This window comes from Euprymna scolopes, chromosome 14 (assembly GCF_053919585.1).
Source record: "Euprymna scolopes isolate OS-2025 chromosome 14, ASM5391958v1, whole genome shotgun sequence".
In the NCBI taxonomy this organism is placed as follows: domain Eukaryota; kingdom Metazoa; phylum Mollusca; class Cephalopoda; order Sepiida; family Sepiolidae; genus Euprymna; species Euprymna scolopes.
In genome coordinates this window covers 159712974-159737176 of record NC_136495.1, presented here as the reverse complement: position 1 = coordinate 159737176, position 24203 = coordinate 159712974, and the positions used below count along the sequence as shown (strand labels likewise).

Sequence of the window (24203 nt, the reverse complement as noted above, 5' to 3'; positions counted from 1 at the left end):
TTTATATTGTTTAATTTTTTTTTAAGTTCTGTATATATTATTTAAAATAAATTTAAAACAATGTTTATTATTAAAAAGAAGAAAAAAGTTCTGTTGATAAGGTTTATTTTTGAAAAAGAAGAGTTGCTTATTTAAAACCGTTAACTTCTGAAATATCGATATCATTGTTTACGTATTGTTTGCATTGTAACATGACGGTGATTAGGGGAATTTAGTTTCGTTTTATGCGAAATAGGTATCAAGAGAACTTTGCCGCAATCTTGCCACAGGAACTCCGGTCTAGGAAGCAGGACAAGTTTACATTAGTAAGCGATTTTCAACTGACACCGGTTTGTTCCGTTACGCCCCTTTTATTTCATTTGATTATGTGAAATAGTTTCGCAATTTTTTATATGAGGATTATTTCGATTATTTAGACTACTCTTTTTGGATGCTGATATTAGGTCAACTAATCCCCAAAAATAATGAAATGTCCAATCTTGAAAAATAAACCTGGTTTTTGTGTCTTCATATCATCTTTATTTGTTTACTAAATTGTACATCCAAAATTTATTTTTACAAAATAAAACCCAACAAACGTTTAGTATTGGTAAATATAACCTAAACTTGGTAGGAAACAATTAGGCACACTTAACTAATGAACGGACATTTTTACACGGTGAATGAAATAATGATTACACCGTTTGACGATGACCTGAATTCATTGTTCTTTAGCAGTTGATTTTCCTTTTAAATAATTTCACGTTTAAATCGTGTTTTTCATCTTTTAATTTTGATTATTTTATATTTTCATATATGTTATTTCTTATTGAATTGGATACACGAAACAAAACTTGTATCAATCTACTAAAGAAAACAAAACAAATTTTCTGTTTTGAACACAAAAGAAAAAACGAATTATCCCGATTTTTTTTTCTTTTTCGTATTGAATTTCTGGAATCAAAGGTAAGTTTTTTTCTTTTCTTTTTTAAATTAATAAAAAAAATCCATTCAATTACTTTTGAAATAATCTTAAACATTAAAATAAAGTTTTTATTTTTTTTTTGGGGGGGTTGTTTTACTGTACACATAGATTCGAAAAATTCTCACAAAACAAATATATAACAAATAAATGTTATCAAAGGCAAGATAAGTTACTTTTCTACCTAACTGGATATGTTTTTAGTGTTTATATTTAATGTAACATGTTTATTCAGTTCGAAAAACATACTGTGTTTACCGATGTAGATTCGAAAAAGTTGTCGCAAAACAAATATATAACAAATAAATGTTATCAAATGCAAGATAAGTTACTTTTCTACCCAACTGGATATGTTTTTAGTGTTTATATTTAATGTAACATGTTTATTCAGTTCGAAAAACATACCGTGTTTACCGATGTATTGGAAAATTCAGAATGGCGGCCGACTCTTTCTCGGAGACGGTAAGTTTGGGAAAAGGAGTTATAAATAAAATCAGTCAAAATACTGTTTAAAACCCGCCGAATATATGTCAGCCTTTGTCACGGTAACATATATTAAGCGAGTTTCTAACAGTATTTTGTCTGTTTTTTTTATTTATAACTAATTTTCCCAAACTTACCGTCTCAAAGAGAGAGTTGGCTGCCATTTTGAATTTTCCAATACATCGCCGATGTATTGGAAAATTCAAAATGGCAGCCGACTCTCTCTTTGAGGCGGTAAGTTTGGGAAAATGAGTTCAAACTAAATAATTACACAAAATACTGTTAAAAACCCACCGAATATATGTCCGCCTGTCACGGTAACATATATTGAGTGAGTTTCTAACAGTATTTTGTCTAATTTTTTTGTTTAAACTCGTTTTCCCAAACTTACTGTGTTCAACAGAGAGCATGCCGCCATTTGCATTAAAAAAAAAAAAATATTGGTAAACACTTTTTTTTCGAGCCGAATAAACATGTTACATTAAATATAACCCCTAAAAATTTATCCAGTTAGGTAGAAAAGTAACTTATCTTTCCTTGGATAACATTTACTGTTATATGTTTGTTTTTTTCTGACAACTTTTTCGAATCTATGTGTATAGTAAAACAAACCCTTTTTTTATTGCAATACTAAAAAAATAGTTATTCAGCCATGCTTTAGGTGTATCAGAATTTTTGAGGAATTTTTGACACCCCTAACACGAAACTGCGAATAAAATATAAAAAAATTGTAATTTCTCTTTTACAAGTGGGTTGTTTATTTTCTTTTTGGAATATACTTCCAAAATAAACTATTAAAGTTGTATAAAAACAATAAAAATATTTTTTTTTATTTAAAAAAAAAAACTGTTTACAAACTGCCGGTGCTCCTTCATGCAGCATTTTTGTTTTTTACGTAATGAAATCAATTGAATTTTACGAATTAATTTTTTTTCAATTTTTAAACTTTAAAAATCTATAAAAATTCTTCTATTGGTTAATTTTTTACGATATTTTCAGGGTCAATGTGAAATTTTATGCTCTTTCCAATAAATTGAATATAATATTTTAGACAAACGTTTATTTTTTAAATTCACCCCCCCATTTTGAAATGTCTATTAAAATTTTAATAATTAATTTATGTACCAAAGTTTTATATATCACAAATTGAAGGCAAAAGATCAATAAATAATATATTGTAAATTAAAACAAAAAAGAAGTGTTTTTTTTTTAAATTTACCTATAAAGTCCAAAGTGTAAAACCTTTTTTTTAAAAAACCATGTTGATTTTTTTTTTTTAATTGGAAGCCTATGTTCTGCTTATATAGTCCAGTAAGTAATGGATGATGACAACAATTTTTTCTATTTCATTCAATGTTTTTTTTTTTTTAGATATTTAAAAACACATTTTTCACTCGACAAAAAAGAATGAAAATATAATAAATCAAAAATTTATGTATTTCTTTGAGAAAAGAAAAAAAAAATTCCTTGGCGGTCTTTTTTTTTAAAGGCAAAAACTTATAAGTAAAATTTAATTATTTTTCAACTATGGGAACACATATTTTTTCACGGACAAGGCTAGACAACTACCGCGAACGTGTGATTTTTACTTCCTTCTGTCCATCCATAGTTCAAAACAATAAAAAAACTACTTCCGATTTTTCGATAAGAACATAAAATGCTTACGTAATGTCACCTTTTTCAAGCAGGTGTTTAAAAAATAAATGGAATTTAAAATATAAATATGGAAAAATTCTTAACAATGAAGAATGGAACTACACATTGATTAGTAATTTTTATAGGTAAGTGATTTTTTGGAATTTATATCGATTTTTTTATAATCAACGTAAATAAAATTTCGTTGATTTTCTTCAAATCTTTTTTAAGAAAACCGATTTTAAAAATATATTGCATAATTTGCTATTATACCTGTTATTTTTTTAACATTTGGTATTTGCTCCTTTAATTGAAAAAAAAATTAAGGTTTAAATTAGATTTTTCAAGTAATTATAAGCTTGGAAAGATAGGAGGTCGAATTATTCAATTTTTTTTCATGCATTCTTGAGGTTGGTTTCTGACACACCTAGCCATGCTTTATAAAAGACGCAAACAAAAAAAGTATGAATCTCCTATTAATAAAAAATTCCTAAAAAATAGCATTCAATCTGAGATTTAGATTTTTGTCATAAATTTAGTTATTTAAGTAAAACTTTGTGATTTTGGAGAAAATAATAATGTTTAGCACGGACGCAATAATTTTATTCCAAGTTGATTTAATTGTTAGAAAGCTGATCACAAAAATTGCTGCTTTTTCGATATTTAATTGTTTTAACCTAAAAAAAAAAAAACATCCTTTTTTCTACTCTTACCTATTATGTCGATAGAGAATTCCATTTGATTCTTAACGTTTTATATAACATATATATTAATATTTAACGATTTTATATAACATATATATTAATATTTAACGATTTTATATAACATATATATTAATATTTAACGATTTTATATAACATATATATTAATATTTAACGATTTTATATAACATATATATTAATATTTAACGATTTTAGACTGAGGATTATTTTCTTTTATAAAGATTACATAAACTGGGCATCCATTTATTGGCCACTACCAATTAGCAGAAACTTAATGCAGAAAAAATGGACCAAATAAAGAATAGATACTCTGTCGCAGAAGACGAGGACCGGTGCACATTTCAAGTGACACTGGTGGTTCGACCTTTACATTGGTGTTGGTTGTTTGTAAACATGTCACAAAAATGGTTGAATGTTCGCAAGCAAGATTTAAAAAAATATATTTACAAAACTTTTCAAGATTTAAAAGAAAAAATATATTTACAAAACATTTTTTATATTAAATATTTACAATACTTTTAAGGATTATAAAAACAACTTTTTTCTATTTACACAAAACTTTTTAATGTATCGAAACGAACATATTTAAACAAAATATATTTTTTAAAAATCATTTAAAATTACCACTTTTCTAGGTTTTCGAAAGCGCTGAAAACGAAAATAACATTAAAAAATTGCCGCAAACGAAGAAATGTTAGTTTTTAAAAATTGGGGGATAACGTTCCTATAATAAATTAACGTAAAATGGGCACCCACTTTATGGCCATTTTTGTGGAGGGTGGGGGGCTTTCTTTCCACCCTTGGGAAATCGTTTGGGACTTCTGTGGGAGAGGACCATAACTGAGTTAGCGCCCTCTGTTTTTTGAATAAGAAGTGACCTTTGTCGGTTGTTCTGTGAATCTCAAATATAAACAAATGTCTCCAAGAAGGCAAAAACATGAAAATTAAAACATTTATTCTATAAAAAAAAGTATCAAAATGTAATTTTAATGTTTTAGTATTATTTCTTTTCAATGAGTGATTTATAACTGAAAATAAAATAATAACCATGTCCAAAACATGAAACATAGATTTTTAAAAATTATTTGTTTTGTTTTTTCACAGCAGGATTGTATAAAAATATATCAGAATGTAATTTTAGTTGAACAATGTAGCAAAATATAATTTTAAACTATAAAAATGTATTGATATTTGTTTTCAATTTTTTAGTAATCTTTTTTCCTTCAACGAGTAAATTTCATTAAAACCTTGTTGGAATATGGTGTTTACATAGTGTTTATTACAGTGACAAGAAAAATATAAGTTATCGACCTTGTTCTTTGGTTGACAACGACCTCTATTGGCCATTCTCGAAACTAAAATACACACATTCATCCTGTGGTCCTCTCATACTGAAGTGCCTATCATTTAAAATTACGAATATCGTTTAAAATTCCAGGAAACGGCTAGTTTAAAAAATATGAAGAAATGCACACACTTTATGGCCACTTTTTGGGGGGAGAGGGCTGCCGGTTTATGTTTTTCATTCTTTTTTTTTTTTTTTTTTGAAGGGGTTTATAGTTTTTAACGGACACTTCTTTCAGTTTAATTAACTGGGTTTTTTTTTCCTCCATAAGTAACGTGCCTACATTAACTGAGCAGCAGAACCGGTTCCATAAGTAATGTGCTGACATTAACCGCTGCTCGGCATGTTACGTTAAAACAGTTAATTAAACTGCAGAAGCACCTGTTAAAAACTATACAAGTTCTATAATTGACTACCACTCTCCAAAAAGAGAAAGAGAGACATAAACCGGCAGCTCCCCCCACCCAAAAAAAGGGTGGTCATAAAGTGAGTTCTCATTTTATGGTTAATTAATATAGAAAAGTGATCATCCACTTTTTTAAAACTAACATTTCTTCATATCTGAGTGTCAGGTGAGTTTTAGACTTCCACTGGTACCATGAAACCCCGTGCTAGCTGCCTCATGGTCGGGTTGTCGGCGGGTAGACTGGCTCCCCCGCCTGGGGTAACCTGGGTGAGGAGGGTGTGGGAACACCCAGCAGGACCAAAAACAAGACCTATCAAAGGTCGGATGAGCTTCTTATGAGCCAACGGCCATCTCCTGCAGCCAGAGTCAGTACCAATGTATCAACCTTGTCTTTCTACCGGCTCTGGTCAAGTTTCACTCATGCCGCTTGGGCAACGCACGATTTTCTTCGCCCAGGCTCTCACAACGGTAGAAGATAGTTACGAATTAAAAGTTTGGTCAAATTGACGTTGCGACCAGGCACTTTGGATCCTCCACAACGGTGGGAGGGGCTATTTAGCCCCAGTGAGTGGCTACCACCCACCTCAAACCAGGCAGCCCTTGGTCAGTAAGGTGATACCCCATCACGTCCGCCGCTTTGATGGGGTGGTCAGGCAATCACAGACGTAAATCATTCACCTGTTACAAATCACAATTCAAAGACTGCTCTCTGACTCGGAAGTTGGAACATCCGTACACTGTGCCCGGGTTTCACGCATGACCCAGATCTCAACCATCGTGCATAAGGTCTGCCTCGTAAGACCGCATTACTTGACCGTGAAATTGCCATTCTGTCTGTCGATATTGTCACTCTACAGGAGACCAGATTAGCTGGAACTGGCTCCATCTTGGAAAAAAACTACACTTTCTTCTGGACTGGCAAAGCAGAAGAGGAACATAACATCCATGGAGTAGGTTTTGCAGTGACAAACAAATTACTCAGAGAACATGTAGTCAACACTCTGATCAGCATTTCAGAGAGAATTATGACACTGAAGATCAACTTCGCCGATACAGCAGTACACCTCATCAGTGTTTATGCGCTAACACTGCCTAGTGAAGATAATGTGAAGGATGAATTCTACGACTGTCTCAACGAAATACTGAGCAGGATCCCAGCCAGCGATCACCTCCTAATACTTGGAGACTTCAATGCCAGAGTTCGTGCTAACCATACTGCCTGGCCTAACATCATTGGTCACTTCAGTACTGGTAAAATAAATGAAAATGGTCAACGAACTCTGGAGCTCTGTAGTCAACAGGGACTCTGTAATGCAAACACCTGGTTCAAACAGAAAATGTGTCATTGTGTCTATTGGAGACACACTCGTTCCAAACATTTGCAATAATTGGATCTTGCATTGTGTAGAAAAAGAGACATCGGTTCTGTCAAACGATCAAGAACCTACCACTCCGCTGATAGTGATGCCGACTACTCACTCCTGCTGACACAACTCGATCTCCCGAACAAGAAACCTGCACGACGTAAGCCAAGACCACACCTTGTCTCAACACGGCTGCAATGAAGAATGACAGCATCAGTGCGTTTCGCACTGCGCTCAAAAATAAGCTGAGAGATTCTGCACCAGCGGGAGCAGTGAACCTGGATAAATCCTGGGAAATCTTGCAAACTGCGATGCATGATGCTGCAGTCACATCCTTTGGAACCAAGCTGCTGCCTTGCGAAAACTGGATGGCTGAGAATGCAGAAATCTTAGAACCTCTACTACTGTCAAAAAACGATGCTCACAAGAACTATGTGAGCAGGCCGACACGCAGCACCCTGTCCAAGCTGAAAGAGGCTTGCAGTCAATTCCAGAAAGCTGCTCGGCACTGTGCGAACAACTACTGGAACAACCTGTGCGACGAAATCCAGACTGCTGCTGATTGCGGCAAACTACGTGTGATGTACCGTGGACTCTGCAAGGCAACTGGACCGAGCACAAAGAAAGTTTGCCCTTTAAAATCTACTACCGGGGAGCTCATCACTGATCCTATGAAGCAGCTTGAACACTGGGTGGAGCACTACTCTGTACTATATGGCGAACTGCACAACGTCACAGTCACAGCTTTAAATTCCACTTCGAACTTCGACACCCTAGTTGAACTGGACAACATTACAACTGTCAGAACTCGAAGTAGCTCTCCAACACATGAATGTAGGGAAGGCCCCAGGTACTGACGAGATTCCAGCAGACCTGCTCAAGTGCGATAAGTTCCTGCTCCCGCACTTGTACAACCTCCTCTGCACCAGTTTGCACAACGGAAAATTTCCAACAGCTAGGAAAGATGCTAAAATTGTCACTTTATACAAAAAAGGAGACAAAGGAGATTGCAATAACTATCGTGGTATATCTTTACTCAGTGTCACTGGCAAAGTCTTTGCTAGAGTTCTCCTTCCAAGGCTCCAGCAAATTGCAAACTGCGTTTATCCAGAATCACAATGCGGCTTCCGCAGTGGATGCTCAACCACGGATATGATATTTTCAGTGCGTCAAATCCAGGAAAAATGCAGAGAACAACGTAGACCTCTCCATATTGAATTTGTGGACCTCATGAAAGCTTTTGACATGGTCAGTAGAGATGGTCTGTTTGCCATCCTACAAAAATTGAGCTGTCCACCAACTCTTCTTAGTTTGATAATATCGCTCCATGACAACATGACAGCCGCAGTCTTCTTCGAGGGTGACATGTCTGACAACTTCCCCATGTGCAGTGGAGTCACTGTTTGGCATCTTCTTCTCAGTTCTTCTGTACCACGCTTTTGGAAATCACGAGGACGAAGACAGTGTGTTCCTTCATACTCGCTCTGATGGAGAACTTTTTAACTTGGCTCACCTACATGCCAAAACCAATTTTTCGATAAGTCCTAATACAGGAGCTGCTGTTTGCAGACGATGCTGCATTGGTCTCGCACTCCGCAAGTGGACTCCAGTGGCTGCTTGACAAATTGAGCACTACTTGTGCGGAGTTCACACTGGTAATCAGTGTGAAGAAGACATTTGTGATGCACCAGGGTGACGCATCACCAATCACCATCAATGGCCACGAACTAGAGACTATTGAGAATTTTGCATATCTTGGATCCAACATCAACAAGGGAGTATCCATTGAACAGGAACTACAAATGCGCATAGGTAGAGCAGCATCTACTTTCAACCGACTACGTGAAAGATCATGGTTCAATAAATACCTCACTTCTTCCACAAAATGTTGCATCTACGAAAGCTGTGTTCTGAGTACCCTACTGTATGGAGCAGAGACTTGGACCACGTATACTCGTCATGAGAAAAGACTGAACGTCTACCATCTCTGATGCTTGCAACATATCATGAGCATCAATTGGTGGGATAGAATCACCAACGAAGAGGTGCTAAGACATGCCAGCAGCCGCTCCTTGTTCAAGACACTAAAGATATGATGATCGCGCTGGCTTAGACACCTGTGCAGAATGCCCGATAGCCGTCTCCCTAAGGATATCCTCTACAGCGAACTTGCAAATGGATCAAGAAGCCGCGGTCGCCTGGTGTTGCGCTTTAAAGACGTGGCCAAACGGGATCTGATCGCTCTTGGCATTGATGTGAATGTGTGGGAGGAGCTAGCCGAAGATAGACCAGCATGGACGCGTGCCTTGAGTAAGGGTGGCGAAGGACTTGACAACCTTTGGTTCGTGAGGCTCGCGCAGAGAAGACAAAACTAGTGACTACGTTTACTGTTGCTTGCATTAATCTTTCGTAGATTGCTTGCCATTATTATTATTATTATTATTATTATTATTATCATTATTATTATTATTATTATTATTATTATCATTATTATTATCATTATTATTATTATTATCATTATTATTATTATTATCATTATTATTATTATTATTATTATCATTATTATTATCATTATTATTATTATCATTATTATTATCATTATTATTATTATTATTATCATTATTATTATTATTATTATTATTATCATTATTTCTTCATATCTTGAAAACTACTCATTTGCCATAATTTTAAACATTATTTGCATTTTCAGCACTCACAAAAACATGTAACACAAAAACTCACGAAAACATATGTAAGTGGTAATTTTAAAGGATTTTTGGAGATTGGAAAGATTCTTGTACTTACCTTTTTAATAAAAATAAAAGTTATAAAACGATTTGTATCTTTTGATACTACACTTCATCTTTATAAAAATAAAAGTTATAAAAAAATATTTGAATAAAATAATATATTTTTTAAATCTCGATTGTTTATACTTATGATTTTATTATGCAGAAAAAATGCCTCAGTCTGTTGCATAGGGGTCCATATTGGGCCAATACATATAACGAATGACAATGATGAAGAGAAGGAAGACGAGAAGACATTTATACATATTACAGTTCTGTGGATTCTTATAACATATATTAGCAAGGAGAGAGGGTGATAGATGCACAGTTCTTATATTTCTTTCAGCACATATAGAGAGGAGAAGAGATACATATTCTTGAAAGGGTTACATAATGTTCATAATAAGATGATTAACACATTACCTTCAATTGTTGAATGATGACACGAAGACAACAGTTACAAAAATCGATGATGTTCTTTATTTCATTTGACCGGTCGAATGATGATGACGTCAGGAATTCAAATTCTTTTCTCCATGGTTAAATGGTCTCCCTTCGCTTCTAAAGGGACCCTCCTCTGATCATGTCAACTCTTTCCGACTGCCTTTGCTGACTGCTCGAACTTGTCTGCCCGACTGCCTTGATCTGATTAAAACTAGCTCCTATATTGATAAATTCCGTTTTTGCTATGGGTTCAGATGTGTGGTTCTAAAACGTGACCAACTCACATGGCTAAGCACATATTTGTCCAAAACACACTTCTGCTACAAAAAATTCTGAACTAACTTATTTTTCAACTTAACCTATTTTTTCAATATATTTTTAATTTGTATTGTTCATTCTTTTTTTAGCTGACCTTTTTAATTCAGTTTTCATAAAAGAATGAATAATTAATTCTTTTTACAAACAATATCTAAACTATTTTATATGAAATTTAACGATAGCGAAATTCTAATATTCCAATTCTAAATCTATTTCTGAACCTTGCTTACAAGGTTCAAGTCTCGGCTTATCCTAATCTCATTTTCCACTTATCTCATGTTCTTATTTACAGGAAAAGGAGGCAGCCTTTTTCTTGTAACAGGTCTAGAAAGATTTCTCCTTCATTTACCACCTAAATACATTGCATTTTCAATAAATATTGGATTGTATTAAAAACGCTCACAGAAAGAAAAAAGACATTGTACATAAAAGTCAATCTTGGTCACAAAACATTGGAAAACATCCAAACAAATCACTCATTTTATATTTGTTTCTGCCACTAAAAAGTTTTGTTTAAATAATTTTATTTAAAAGTTTTTAAAATTATGTATTTTTTAATAGACAGGAATGATCAGCGTCTGAAATTCTGTTATAACATCAGCTATTGTTTTACAATTAATATAGCTCATTCTTTTTATTCATTTTTATTATAATTAAAATATAATTAAAATATAATTAAATAACCCACATGTTATTTCTTCTGCCCTTCCCATCAACAATTTCTTGGTTAAGTTTGACACAAGTTGTCCAAACTTCTGTATACATAACGCACCTTCTCTCAACTGCAAAAGCACTTCTGCGGATCGAATTTACTTCTTCAAAATCCAACTTCAAAATGAAAATCCTCTCTGAAAAATCAACCCTCTTTTATCTTTAAGCAGGAGCATCTCATCTGCATATCAGGTAGTAACATTGCAGGCATATAAAGAGATAAGGCAGCCATTTTTGTTTCTTTCTTCTTCATTCATTTTATTCCACGACCGACGTGTTGAATTATGCACTCATGCTAATTAGGCAAGTCACATGTTTCCGTACATATAGTTATTATAATTAGTACTAGTTTTATTAAAAAGTTCTGTAAATAAATATTTTTGTTTAATTATGCTTTCTGTATGACAATAAAATTTTGTGTGTGTGTGTGAGTTGGGGTATTTTTAAGGAACAATTAAAAAAATTTTTTGTTTTAATTTAATAACAGTAATATTTTTGTGTGCATGTGTGGGGTATTTTTAGTGAACAATTTTATTTTTTATTTTGTCTGCTTTAATAGTGATAATATTTTTGTGTGTGTGAGTGGGGTATTTTTAGTGAATAATGTTTTTTTATTTTTTCTACTTCAATAACGTTAATATTTTTGTGTGCGTGAGTGGGGTATTTTTAGTGAATAATTGAATTTTTTTTATTTTGTCTACTTTAATGATGATAACATTTTTTTTTGTGTGTGAGTGGGGTATTTGTAGTGAGCAATTAAAATTTTTTTACTTTGCCTATTTAATAACGGTATCATTATTGATACTTATGCACCTATGTTACTGTGCTATTTTTTAAATAGTATTTTCAAGTAAATTTAAGTTTTAAAATATTTGTTTAATTAATTGTTAGGTGAAAGTACAGAATAATTAAAAAAAACACTCCTTCCCTGATGTTAAGAAGACTTTCTAAATTATAACGTTATTTTAGCACAGTAACATAAGTGCGTGAGTACCTAATTTTTTATAGAGATTTACCGACCACTTTTCTTTAATTTCTAAAATCTTAAAGTATTTGTAGAACAGCATGCATATAATTAGTTTTGGTACAATTGCATAACAATCAAAAATTGAAATTTCTCGCTAAGAATGTGTTCAGCAGTCAACAATAAATTGCAAGAATCAGTTTCCTTTTAAGAAAATATAAATCACCACATTTTATTGTTGAAAGTGATTTTTCCACTGCAAATTTGTATTTTATTTTCATTACAAATATATAATATTTGTTATAATTGAAATGTTTTTTTTGGGGACAAATTCAAGAAATATTTTTAACAAAAGGAGGGGAGTTGTTGACTATTTTATACTTTCACCTAACAGTTAAACAAAGTATTTTTATATCAAACTAAGTATAATTAACACTGCTCTTAACTTGAACGTAATATTATGGACACGTGAGTTTCACTATTCACTGCTGACACTGAATACATTCATTATTTGATTTGATTTTAGTTTTTATTTCAAGTCCGATAATTGATGCTTATATTACTATTGTTATTTTTATTAATAATAATAATAATGATAATAATATAGTCTTTGCATTGCATATGTATTTAAAGAAAATATCTGACGTTTGCAAAGGAAAAAAAAGAGCACACAAAACTTCAGCTCACTGCAGCAGCTTTGTCGATCAGTTCTTTCTGTAGACTCGTTTTCGCCTCTGCTCCAGTGGCCTGTTTTTATAAAAGACAGAGTCCTCTCAATTTGCCTATTTATATATGTGCTTGAGAGCACACAAGATTTCACAAGACTACATTGATATATAACGCTGCAAGTGGCATCTTGGACCCTTTTCAGCATCATGACGCTGCGTCGGCAAAGCATACACCAAGGCCGTTTAAGAGGTAAGCCTGCATTTCCACAATTTTCGCCACACTCCCCGGGATATAATCATCACAGACAGGGCAGGGATGTGGTGGCCTTTTTCTTCGGGTGCATTTTCAGAGAGAGGGACCGAGGGCTTCGCCCTTGCCTGTGCTTTCATCCTTGGTTTCAGGTTCGTTGAATCTAAGGCTGCTAATCTCGGGGTCGCTGTCTGACAAAGTTGGCATAAACCAGAATGATGGTTCACTGGTCTCGGATCCAGTCTCGCTCTCATCGCCAAGTGGCGGCTGCACTTGTGATGTCAATTGAAGATCCTTGTTGTGATGGGGCACCCCCTCAACTTACACAGATTGTGGGCTGATCACCACAGTAACACGCCAGGTTCCATAGCATGCCGTGCACTTGCTGCAGAGGTTCTTAACCCAGACAGCATCCCCCTCTTTGATACTCTCTCTCTTGTCGCCTCCGGCTTGGGCAGTGGGCTGATCTCCATGCCTCTCACCCTGACATTGTACAAGTGCAGTGCTTCGGCTGGCACGGTAGAGGGTGAAATATCATCCTTAGGGGTGACATTATACCAATAGACCGCCTTAGGCACCGTACACCCCTTCCTAGCTGCGATGGTCTTTACAGTCCTGTGGTTTCTCTCGATAATTCCATTTCTGCCGGGCACATGGGCACACTGAAATCGCAGATGTATACCCCAGCTATCTGCGAACTGTTTGAACTGCTCGCTAACAAAGGCATTGTCAGTCAGTATTTCAGAAGGGGGACCACACTCAAGGAAGACACTTTTCAGCTCAGACAATGGCGCCCGCTACAATGCAAATCTAGACAGTCTGCAATCGATGAGCATCAAAAAATGCCTGCCGTTGTGGTGAGTTACATCCATTGCGAGCATGTCCCAATTTCCTCTCACACTCAGTTTTCCCTTCCACCTGACGGGTGCTGGGTCGATTGACCAACATTTTTCACAGCTCCTAACAACAGATTACACGTCTCTCTTTGACATATAGTGGTCCACCAGCCTGGCAAAGTAAAGGGTTCGGTTTACACTGGGATGCCTGCTTTGGCAATGGACATCAGCAACATGGTCCAGGCTAAGTCAATGTCCAACCGCAGCGCAATTCACAGGTGCTTCTTTTGGCAGGTTCAGCCAACAGCGTGGCACTCTGATCAGACGATCAGCGCGATTCTGACAGAACTACATCAGTGTCACATCTATTGCCAGGTTGAATTCCTTGATGATCTTGGTCAGGGAAACAAGTCGTCTCCGTATTAGCATTTCGGCCGATGCCTTCATTGTTAACCGTGCTTTCCTACTCAAGGCCTCGGCTATCCACTGATGTATGCATGTAGAGTCTGTGACGATGTGTAGCACTGTGGCCTGCCACTGAAGCGCCAGATTTACCCCTTTGAGTGTAGCATTAAGCTCAGCCAAGTCTATGTGCCCAGCATCATTTTCTGGCCAAAGCCAGCAGGCATCTTCTACAATAAATCCGTCGACTGCCAGAGCAATGCCAATGGCGAGTGAGCTGGCATCTACCCAAAATGTAAACTCGCTCGTGTCGACGTACCAGATCCCTTGCACGGGGGTCGTCCTCTGTCACTCTGGCAACAGCTTCCACCAGCATGCTTCACAGGGAGGGATCACGCTTCTCATCGTCCCATCCCATTGACATTTTTTTTTTTTACACAGTGGTCACCACTTATCAAGGCCCGGAAGCAACTCAGGGATAAGGGTTATTGCAAGTACATTACATTAGTGTGGAGATTTGATGAAGTGTTTACTTAAGGGGGCGGTTCATTAAGAATTTGTTAACGTTGGACTTGAAGACATCCAAGTTGTAGTCAGGTGGGAAGCAGGCAGATGGAACAGAGTTCCACAGGCGTGCAGTTCTAAGAAAAAAGCTTTGTTCATGGAATCCACGTTTTGATTTAGGCACAGATAAAGAGTGGGGAAAATTTTTCACAGTGGATTCAGCTGGATGGGTGTTTTTCGCGAAAGATTGGCGAGGGGGGACCAGAGATTGGAGTTCAGACGAGCACCTGCCATGGAAATTACGATAAAACAAGAATAGGCTCGCAACGTCTCTTTTGTGGGAGAGAGGTTGCAGGGTAGAGAAAAGGGCATCCCCCACTAAACCACAAAGTCTATTTTGTACTCTGTCAAGGCAGGATAGGCTGTTTTTAGACATGGAAGTCGCACGTCGCTTTATGGCCATCATCACCACCCGGAGCCACCCACACACAGAGAAGTGACCCACCAGTTACCCGCAGATAGAAAAAAATGCTCCAACGCTTGATGTTGGATGGAACTTCTGGGATGTCGCCAACTCTTCCCCAGCGGAGTCTGTCTGCGCTGCCACTCACATGCAAGCCAAGAACTTTCACTCCATCTTGCAGGTGCTCTGGCTCCTTGCATGACAGCCCAAAGCTCTCAAAGTGTTCTTTCACCGCCTGGGCAGACCTGAGGCTCTCGTTCACAAAAATGTTGTCAATATACGACGATGTTGCCTGTTGCACGGCTTCATCCTGACACTGGATTGCCTGCATAATCGATGTCATAATGTTCAGGGCCACGTTGCATTAGTGACAGCGTCTTCATTTCCATGCTCCATAGTTCGGGGTGCGCTTTGCACCACTTCTGCAGTCTCTGGTGGTCTGGTGAAGTGGTTGCGGCTACCACAGTTGTAGCACCATGGGTTCTCTGTAGGAGATTCTAGTTCATCAACTGCTGCCGAGACCTGCTCCACATCGTCCTTTAGGATGTTTCGGGCTCTAGCCAACAAATCCATCAACCCAAGCTCATTGAGCTTCATTGACGCCTGCAACAGCCAACTGGCATCATCCGGGAACCCAGACAAAAAGGGGCATCCAATATTCGATCGCTTGCACCACCGAAGGGAGCAGCAAGCTTCTTCAGGTTGGCCAGGTAGACATCCACAGTCTCCCCTGACCCAAGCCGATGTTCAGAGAATTGCCTCCAGGCAACAAAAGGGTTCTGCACCAAATACTCTGTACAATGCTTGTTTTATCTGCTCCATTGTCGCCTCATTCCCAAGCTGCTGGTACACGGCATAAGCCCCCTTAGTGAGCCTCAATGGGATGACCATAGCTGGATCCTTAATTTTGCACCACCGTCAAATGCGCTCGGCCTTCTTCAGCCATTCAACCACTGAAGGACCAGCTGGGGACCCGTCAAACTCTGGTATCAGCTTCAGGTCTAATCTGTCCATGGTAAAAAATGTACACTGAAATAACTTGACGTTTGCAAAGGAAAAAAAAAAGAGCACACAAAACTTCAGCTCACTGCAGCAGTGTCATCTGTCAGTACTTTCTGTAGACTCGTTTTCGCCTCTGCCTTATCTGCTCCAGAGGCCTGTTTTATAAAAGACAGAGTCCTCTCAATTTGCATATTTACATATGTGCATGAGAGCACACAAGATTTGGCGAGACTGCATTTTTATATAACGCCACAGGCGTCATCTTAGACCCTTTTCAGCATCATGATGATGCGTTGGCAAAGCGCACACCAAGGCCGTTTAAGAGGTAAGCCTGCATTCCCACAATTTTCACCGCAAATAAAACTGAAACAAAATCTTTTTTCAAGCAACATATGTGTTAAATGTTACACATGCACAAAATGGTTATAGTGATGATCGTTGTTTTTCCATACTTCTGTAATGAAGCCTCGGTAAATTGAACCCAGTGAGCGTTTAAGCACATTTGCAGCACATTACAATTGTTTATGCACAGGTTCTAAAGATTAAATCCTTTAAAATTCCTAGCATTTTTTCTTTCTCCTTTGCATAATTTTTTAAAAATTTCATTCTATTTAATATATGTCTTGTTTGAGATGAGAATTTTTATTGTAAAATTCTACATAAATAGCAAATAAGCTTTTTTTATGGAATGAAAATTCACCACAGGAATCAAAATAATCATATTTTGAAGTTTGTCTTATAAAATCAATGAAAAGGTTAAAAGGTTGTACAATGCTTCAGCATTTTCTCACTGGAACAGGATTCCCTGCTGACATATATTTAATTTTTTTTACAAAGGAGTCACCACTTATCAATGCCCAGAGACCACTCAAGGATAAGGGTTAATGCGTGTACAGTAGTCACTGGCATAATATCATCATTAGTAGTGGAAATTTGGATAATTGGATTACTTATGGGGAACGACTCATCAAGAACTTGTTTACGTTGCACTTGAAGATGACCATATTGTAGTCAGCTGGAAAGCAGGCAAATGGAAGAGGGTTCCACAGGCGGTGCAGTTCTAAGAAAGAAGCTCTGTTCATGGAATCTATGTTTAGGCACAGATAAAGAGTGGGAGAAATTATTAATAGTGTTTTCACCGAGATGAACCATAGATTGGAGCTCAGATAAGCACTTGTCATGAAAATAACAATAAAGCAGAGACGGGCTCAAAATCTCATTTCTGTGGGAAAGAGGTTGCAGGAAAGAGAAAAGGGCATCCCGCTAGTCTTCAAAGTCTGTTTTTAAACTGTCAAGGCAGGATAAGCTGCTTCTAGCAGCTCCTGCCCAGATGTGGCAACAGTACTTATCCTTTGAAGCTAGCTTTTATGTAGGTAGAGAATTGCAGTGAGATATCTACTGAAGTGGTAGAAGGATCTCACCATTTTTCCAGCAAACTTGGCAACAAATTTGATGTACGTGTTCCATTTCAGATCAGGAGTAAAGGTCAAGCCCAGAAGCTTGTCAAAACATGGAGCCTCCCCAAGACGAGAGCCATTCATTTAAATTGATGCCAGATGGGGGTTAGAGTGTTAATGTAAAGATAGCTTGGTTTTAGATGCATTAAAAGTAACCAGCCACCTTTTTCTCCATTGAAGCACGTGCTCAAGATCAGAGGAGAGAGAATCAGAGAGAACTTGGTCATTTGCTGCCTTTGACGGGTTGCCATAGATGGTAGTGTCATCAGAATAAATGTCTATGAATGATTTTAAGATGTGATTTGAAAGATCATTGATACAGATCAGGAAGAAAGTTTGGCCCAGAATGGACCCCTGAGGGACTCCAGTAGTAATACTGTGAGCTTCTGATTTCTGCCCATCAACCATTACTCTTATTAACTTATTAGAGAGAAATGATTTAATAATAAAGAAGACATTTCCAGCTATACTATAACCAGTCACCTTTATCTTTTAATATGTAGATATTGAATTATTTGGATGCCAGTGTATTAAAAATACTTTATCATTAATTATGTGATTTAGTCAGTGGTTATAACACAATGGGTTATATTTTGATCAAAGAAAATATACATTAAAAAAATATATAACAGTATGGGGATTGAGTTATGTTTGACAAAAATCCATTGTAATTTTTCTAATATGTTTTTTTTGCAATTATCTCGTTAAATGACACGTCTTTTACAATGTCGTCTATCATTCTCTTTCCTTAGACATATTTACTCATGTATATAAAAATTATGTATATCACTCTAGAGATGGTTATCCAGCATCTCAGTACAACGCTTGTATTCATCAAGGATCCTTGTTGGGCTTAAGTCTCTTCTTTATCTTCATCAATAATCTTCTCAATCACATTTGTAAATATATATGCAGATGACACAATCATCTGTCAATACGTATGTAAATGATACGACCATCTATGGCAACATGTCAAAGGCCAACAACTACCAAAATCTGTCATAATCTCTCCTTTGATTTTGGTGTAATGAGCAAAGGTGGTTAATTTTAACGCATCAAAAACCTTTTATTTTTTTTTACCAAAAACACTTTTATTTCCGCTTGGCCCCAGTTGATATGAATGACTCTTGTCTCAAAGAAGCTTACAGCTTTAACAAGCTTTTAGGTTTTACCTTCACTCTTTACTTGAAATTGAAGATCTACATCAAATCTATTGCCAGTTGATATGAATGACTCTTGTCTCAAAGAAGCTTACAGCTTTAACAAGCTTTTAGGTTTTACCTTCACTCTTTACTTGAAATTGAAGATCTACATCAAATCTATTGCCAGATTTACCAGAAAAATACTTGCGTCATATTGTAACTCCAGAAGGTATCTCACTTTCAAAACAATTCTCTAAGTATATAAGAGTAAAATAGGTCCGAAAATGGAATACTGTTGCCACATGTGGGTAGGAACTACTTGAAGTACACTATTCAATCCAGAGTTAAAAACCAGCTCAGAATCCTAGTAATTTATGCCTGGCTCTCTTCTGTACAATATCTTTCCTACAGAAGAGACATTGCAAGCCTTCACCTTCACCGAGGTGAACGATTTATATGACCTTCACCGAGGTGCGCAACTTGACACACAAAAATAAACCGCCTCTTAATCACCTGCTAACGCACGCGTCACTGTAACGTCCAATGACAACAACAACAACAACCTTCTCACTCGACCTGCCTTTATACCACTATCTCAATCCCTTCTCTTGCGCATGCGCCTGTAGATTCCTGACAACCTCGAGACTTCCGCTTATAAAAACCCAAGTTTTGTTGTCGCGCATGCCTATACAAGGCACAAACACGAGGGCGTTTGTTGTGTTGGTAAGTACTACACGTGTCAGCTGCATCATTATTTTCCTGGTGAGCTTCAATCTTTGCTTTCCCTTTGCCAAACCTTCACAAAAATATTTGTCTAGTTGCAACCATATTAAACAATCTTTCCGACTCCTTATCCAACTGACTACAATATTATCATCTTGAAGTTGAATGTAAACAAGATTTTTGTGATCACTCTGCTTAAATAATTAAATTATACTCAATTTCAACCACTACAGTTACTACACTATTGTCATGATAAATATCATACATTCATTTACCCTTTACCTCAAGTAGCCTTTGGGTATTTATAAGTGGTGACTCCTTTGCAAAAGTATGCCTGACACATTAAGTAACTTGTCTAAGATGTTTGACTTTCTTCTGAACAACTAGTCCTACACTAGGACATCATACTATCTCAGCCTGCACTTTACAGATAACATGCAAAATTGTTAGCAGCAGGACTCTTTCTATACAATGCTTATGTACATGCTTTATAATGCATTAAGTGTAACAACTCTAAGAACTGATTTGCATTATCATCCGGACTCTAGTCCCTCGTTGGAAAAAAAAGTTGAATCATGCTATCCACCATTTTTACTCGTTTTTTTTTTCTTGTTTTTTATCTCTTTAAAATCACAGCTGCATATACTAGTTGATATAAGTGTCACTTGTGGATAGACCGTCCATCACCCGGTTGGTATTCTAACATTATTCCAGATGGTCAGACTGGCAAATGTAAATAGCATTCACTGTGGGTGTGCTCACCACGACTTTGTCACTTTTTGCTTGCTGTGCTCAAGCTGGTTGTAAGCACAAACTTCATTCCAGCCAGCATCCACTACTATTATGTTTAAAGTATTTTGTTATAATACACAATATTCCAGTACCTTTTTCCCCAAAATTGTATGCTTGTGGAACGCTACTCCAGCTGTTTTTGTTTTCTTACTATAACCTTTTTTTTCCAGATTAATATAAATAGGTATGTGCTGCCTTTGCATTGATCATCTTTAGTTCCCTTTTATTTCTTATATGAAAGTGGCTTCATTCCTTGTGTTTAGCGACTTCCATGTAAAAGAAAGGTAACCGTTTTTTTAATTTCATATAAGTGTATTTTAGTAAGACAATGATATATCTTGATTAAAAAGAAATAAATTGTTGCAATCTACAAATAAATACACAAAAATATATAGTCTTTAAAATTAGAAAAGAAAACATTAAGAAATAAAAGAATGAATGCAAATTTTTCACAACTTTATATGCTTATCTTACATGTATATACGTTTAAAAATATTTGTATTGAATATGTTTTAATTATATTGTTATAAAATATTTGGTAACATGTTTATCATCTGTTTGTAATAATGAACAAATTTTTCTTAAAAATATTTTAATAACAAACATTGAACACAATGTGAAAACAAATAATTTGAATGTTAACAGGAATTATGTGTTATAACTGGTATTTAAAGATAAAACATTTTTGATCCTTTCTATTCAAAACGAACTGCATTACAACATGGATCTAAGTGACTACTATATGGGATTACTAACAGAGGATTATGAGGAGTTAACAGTGAGGTGTTTGTTCACATTACATTTAAACTTCTGCATTTCATTGGAGTCAAGGAAGCATGAAGCGCGAAAGGAATTTTAAAGTCTAGCAGTCTAATGTAAGAATGCATTAATGTAGAAATCTTTTGGGAATCTAGATCTGTAAATAGTAAAGGGGTGTGAGTTGATTTTTTATCAAGTTGGTCGGCATTATCTACATCAAAGAGGGATAATTACTGTAAATTCCTCAGAGCACATTTCTATTAAAATATTTGTAAAATAAAGGTATACAATATTGTGGCGACAAAGTGTGGACCTTTTGACATGATTTTAGGCACGTTTTAATCCTGGGTAAAGTAGAGAATATTTTGGTAGTTTCACCAACCCTGATATGGCAGAAACGTATGTGCAAATTTTGTTTTTTTAGACGTATACGATTTCTAGCAGAGTTGAGGAAATCTACCATCTTGGTAATGTCCTAAAATCTTTGTTGATGTATTCTATAATTAGTAAATTATAAATAAGTTCTTTCCAATATTTACAGCTAACAACTTTCAACACGTTGATAAGTTAAACACCTGTATTTACAAATGATTTTTATATTCAGATGAATTAAGAGTGAACTAAAAAGCTTATTTCAAGAAAATGTCGGTATTTTTTATAATTTTCGATATTGTTATGTCAAATATATGCATATGCTTTTTTGTATCAATACATTTTTGTTTAAGTCGAGATCTTATTCTAAAGTAAAACATTATAAACCGGAAGAACTTTCTTGTCAATCTTATAACTTTGGTTCCTCGTATTTTTAATTTTATATATATATATATATATATATATATATATATATATATATATATATATATATATATATATATGGTGTAAAGCGACCATTTTCCATCCATCACATTCCCAGGTGCCCGATAGTAAACAGCTATTCAGATATGGAATAACTGTAAATAAACTGCTTATTGTCTGTTGGATATGCTCTGGTCAATGATGCATGTTGTAAACTTGAGAATTGTCAGCCGCCATAAAAGCTGACTATATCTCTCTCTCTCTCTCTCTCTCTCTCTCTCTCTCTATATATATATATATATATATATATATATATATATATGTATATATATATATATATACATATATATATGAATAGAGGAAGTCTTGAAATAATGATGAAGCATTGATGAACACATAACATGGTTTGTTCCTTTTTATTTCTCTCTTTCTATATATATATATATATATATATATATATATATATATATATATATATATAATTTCCCCCAAACCTCTGGCATTGATAGGGGGAGACTTACACTTGCTGCTATGGTTTCAAATGATTTGAAACAACAGTAAAGGGAAACCTTATTTTAAATATTTCTCTTTTGGAAACAGGATGTGATTATGAATCTCTCTCATATCAAATAATCTTTATTCACAATGAAATTTACTTCATCTATTAAAACAAACCAAAGCAGCAAGTTTTAGACTATCCTCCATTAAGACCAGAGGTTCGGGAGCCAACAAGTACCACTCGAGAAGAATTGCGAACCTGCACAAGGTAATAGAACAAATAAAGACTGCTGTATGAATCTACTTATCAAATGCTTTCAGTATTAAACTTTTCTGTTTATGTTGGTTACAATGCATATTTGAGGCGGGATTGAAAAGCCAGCAACGATTCAAGCACACTGAAATAGTCAAAAATCTTATTGACAGAACCACATACATGAAACACGACAGAATAGTCTATCATATATATATATATATATATATATATTTATATATATATATATATTGTTTTCACAAAACAAAACAAAGATTGGATTAATAGCAACAAGAAGTGTATTTTCATTGTACGTTACAATCGTTTCGCGACCATTCAAACAATTTAAAACCTTATATCGTTTGAAAATATTCACAAGAACGGCCTCTTTTGAGATGGTGAGAAAAACTCTTTAATGAACAATATGTAATCCATTTTCTTTTTAAGGAAAACTATGTGATAAAAAATTTATCTACATTTCTTCCTTCTGAGTGTTTTTTTCTGTTTTCCGTTTATTATGGATTTTTTTTATATCTACCTATTTTCGTGTCTATTTTTAAATATTTCAATCGATTACTCATTCATCCTTTTAACCAATTTCCTGTATTCCCTGAATTGATTGTATTTTTATTTTTCTCCAAGTTATTTATTTAAAATATTTTTTTTTTAAATACTTTACTAATCTTCCCAACTCTGGCCCTGATATTCTTCGTTTGTTGTTTTGATTCTATTTTCCTTTCGTATCCAATGTTCATATTGGCGATTTTCAATTATATCGACACACTTTGTGCAAATTCAAAACTTAGTTGTGATTTAAATTTACTGTAGAAGGAAAAATGTTTTAGTGTTACTTTGTATTCAATGCTTAGTTTGCATTTTAAATTTTGAATTAAATTTTTTTCTTTCTATTTTTCCTCACACAAACTTATCTATGTTTATTTTGTCACCTTGATGTAAATTATATAAAAATTCTAGTTGTATTTATCTGTAGACTATATCTTAAGTGAAAAATATACAATTATTTCTTTTCTGTGTCTCATATTCCTTTGTCGATTAATTTAATAAAAAATGTGAGTTCTATCCAATAATATTCACAACAAAAACAAATAGAGTACTAATATGATACAAAACAATACAAAAATATTGATTTTCATTTTTTGCTTTCATTACAGATGTTCCTGCTTGGAGGCCTTCTAAATCTTAGTTGATCATTATTTTCTTTGAACATTGGTCTATAGAAATTATTGCCTTGTGTTTGAAAGACAACAAAAACATTCTCTATGAATATGTATTTCTCTAGATGCTACTATTAAACGAATTCTCTGAAGTACTGACGAAAATAAAAAGATAATATTATTTAAATAAAGACATAATTGAACCACAAATGTTTAAAATAGTGTAAAAACTAACAAATCTTACTATTATATTATTGAGCAGTAAACAAAGGTTTGGAAATTTGCTTAAACACGTCTAAATTTAGACTAAAAATATGAGAGTAAAATGCTATATTATCAATA

At 35.0% G+C, this 24203-nt stretch overlaps 1 long non-coding RNA gene across 1 annotated transcript; it reads left to right on the top strand.

The window, feature by feature from the left end:
* Positions 1-239: 239 nt before the first annotated feature.
* LOC145293319 (uncharacterized) lies at positions 240-24203 on the top strand. Its single transcript, XR_013869713.1, has 2 exons — positions 240-945; positions 23859-24203. It is a non-coding gene; the product is annotated as an uncharacterized LOC145293319 (long non-coding RNA).